This window comes from Mastomys coucha, chromosome X (assembly GCF_008632895.1).
Source record: "Mastomys coucha isolate ucsf_1 chromosome X, UCSF_Mcou_1, whole genome shotgun sequence".
NCBI lineage: Eukaryota > Metazoa > Chordata > Mammalia > Rodentia > Muridae > Mastomys > Mastomys coucha.
The window spans coordinates 116,765,523-116,768,828 of record NC_045030.1 but is presented as its reverse complement, the minus strand read 5'-3'; the positions used below and the strand labels follow the sequence as shown (position 1 = coordinate 116,768,828).

Here is a 3,306-nt window from a genome sequence, read left to right as displayed (position 1 = left end):
TTTTTTACCGTGATTATGTGGTGTCACTTTTTCTCTGCCATGGTGATTTTCTCAGCATTATTCTGTTTGCTCAAGATTATTTTTGTGCTCCCACATGAATTTTAAGATTTCTTTTTCTATCTGCGTAAGGAATATCACTAGACTTTGATTTTGCATCAAAATCTGTATATTGCTTTTTGAACTAATATAATAATATAATCATAATATTAATTATCCAAGTCAGTGATTATAGAAGGTCTCTGTTTTCAATTGCCTTTTTTTTCCAATTTCCTCCATGTCTTACAGTTTTCCTGTAGAAGTCCTTTACTTCTTTGGTAAGGTTTATTCCTATAATAAATTTCTGTGATGAACAACTCATAAAGAGAACAATTTTCAGGAAGTGCTAATCAATGGATGGTTGGTTCATTGCTTTGGGGCTTGTAGCATGGTAATATGTAATACTGAATATATGATGGAGAAAAATCACTCACCTTATTGTTAGAAATTGATTAAAACAGAAAGGAACACATAAAAGAGAGGAGAAATCCATACATCCCTGAAGAATACAGCTTCCTAGTCCATTAGACTTAGCTCTTAAAATTTCATTTACTTGACAATAGTGTCTTTAACAGATTGGCATTCAGGTGGAGTATAATAAAAATTCAAATAATATTCTAATCATATTTTTGTATGTGAATTTAATTATCTCTTACTACAGAGGTATATATTATTTTAAAAATATATGTTTACCCATATTCTTTCCATTTCTCATTTATGAAGTCCTTTACTGAGATAATCTAATCTGGTGATTCTTATATTTAGCAATATATGCAGTGTTTATGGTTTATCAAAAAGAAAAATGGTACTTTTTAAGTTGTTTCAATGGCAAATTAAAAGAAACAAAGTAAATGTATTAAAATAGACTTCGGACACAAATGGACTTAGTACAAAGCCAGAGAAAAATGTCAGTAGACAGAAGAAGAAGATAATGTTAGTAGTCTAAACTAATTAGAATAAATATAACAAAATGGCATTTTGTATTGAAGCTTGTTTGAATAATGAACAAACTCTTAGGTGAAGACTATATCTGGGAGAAGTGCAGGGATGGTTAAACCACATCCTATCAATTAAACATAAAAGCAAAATAAAAGGGAAGCTACAGCAATAATTCAAAAGGCAATATAATTCATAAAACACAGACAGGAAAGTAAATTATCAAGAATAACATTGGCATGTAGTATATTATGCACTTTTTTACCTTTTTAGGCTAATTTCATGAAATAAGAAATCCCTTTAATATTAAATCACATTGTTTATTGAAGCCAAAATAATATTTTTGGTAATTTGGCTTCAATGGAAATATGGGCAATTAGAACTGAATTAGTATTACTAAGTACTAATTAATATAATACTGATAGCTTAATGAACAGTAAGCTTATACTAAATTTACTTGATCTTAAAGATGAAATGAATAACGATTTTATTTCCTGATGTTTTGCTGACCACTAAATTTAGTAAAGACTGTCTTCAAAGAAACTCTGGGACTATCTTGCATATTCAAGAAAATCCAACATGTGTAATAAAATGGGTCAGTTATGTAACAAAATACAAAGTAACAGCATAGATAGAAAATAAAATATGGATTGAGATCATTTTGATTCAACAATATAGAAGTCTATATTGTCACAGATTAAGGTTCTTAGAGAATCATGATTTTCTATCCTGGTATTTTTATCCCAAAAACCTTCAGTTGTGGCTGTAGAGAGTGTTCAGCAATTAAGAGTATTGCTGTTCTTGCAGACAACCTAGGTTTAATTCTCAGAACTCACATTATGACCCACAAACATTACTAACTCTATTTCCAGGAAATCCAGTACTCTCTTCTGGTCTCTGTAGAAAGCAATGCACAAAAGTGGTGCACAGACATTATGCAGGCAAAGCACTCCTACATGTAAAAATAAATAATTGTATCATTGAAAAAAACAGTAGATTTTATAATCAAACAGATACCTATGTATTATGATGGATCCATACAGAAAGTAATCACATTTATGAAATCTTATCTAGTACTTTTTGCTGAAGATACAAAATAGAAAAGGGAACAAAATTGTATAGAACTAATTAGATGTACTGTTTTTTTCCAATATATCTTTTTTTAAGGGGAGTGTACAAACACAGTCCCCCACTACCACAAATTATGTAGTTGAGTTTCTAGTACTTAGGGAAATCACAGGGGTCAGCACATCCGGGGTGCAATGGATAAATAAGCCTTGCCCTGGGACAACCACCTTTGTGATCATAGTATCTCCCCTGCCAGGTAAGTATTCGAATATATCTTGCAATCTGTGTATTTTACATTCTAAGAAGTTTAGAAAGGGAACTTACTCTGACTAAAGGGTATTTTGAAAAAAAAAAAATGAGCTGTACTTTCTTATCATTGAAACTGAAATATTTTCATCTTATAATGATAATTTCCATTTCTTCCATAACAACACAAATTACTACTTATACTAAGTGAATGTGATAAAAGTGTCAAATGGCCCAGAAGTACTTCATTGTACAATATCTTTAGTTATCAAGGAAATGCAAATCAAAACATCTCTGAGATTCCATCTTACATCATTCAGAATTGCTAAGATCAAACACTCAAGAGATAGTACATGTTGGAGAGGATGGGGAACAATAAGTATATTGCTACATTGCTGGGAGTGCAAACTTGTACAACCACCATGGAAATCAATTTGGCAGCATCTCAGAAAACCAGAAATGTATAGCTCTACTTTATGACCCAGCTATACCACTCCTGGGCACATACCCAAAAGATGTCCCACTATATTATACGAACACTTGCTCAACTATGTTCATAGCTTGTTTATTCTTTTTTTATTGGATATTTTATTTATTTACATTTCAAATATTATCACCTTTCCAGAAACTGGAAACAACCTAGACATACCTCAACTGAAGAAAAAAATAAAGAAAATGGGGTGCATGTACACAATGGAACACTATTCAGCTATTAAAAACGACATAGAGCCAGAAAGACATGTCATTTTCCATAAAGTGCCACATTCCATGGTCTCAGAGAAACTGGGTAAAAACAAGGTCCCAAGGGAAGATATTAGACTCTACTCAGAGGGGAAATCAAATTGTTATTTGAAGTGGTTGGAGAGAGAGAACAGAGTAGAAGAGGAGGTAAGGAAGGGAAAAGGGATGGTGATCAAGTCTGGGCAGAAGAGGGTGAGAGAGGCATGTAAGTGAGAATAGAAATGGGAAAGTGGCAATCTCCTTTGAGTGGGATAGGAGAAGAAACAGAGATTCTGTGGA

General features: G+C 32.3%; 1 non-coding gene across 1 annotated transcript; it reads right to left on the bottom strand.

Annotated features, from left to right (window-relative positions):
- Positions 1 to 2,136: 2,136 nt before the first annotated feature.
- On the bottom strand, positions 2,137 to 2,304 carry LOC116096443. Its single transcript, XR_004121009.1, has one exon. It is a non-coding gene; the product is annotated as a U1 spliceosomal RNA (small nuclear RNA).
- Positions 2,305 to 3,306: the final 1,002 nt, after the last annotated feature.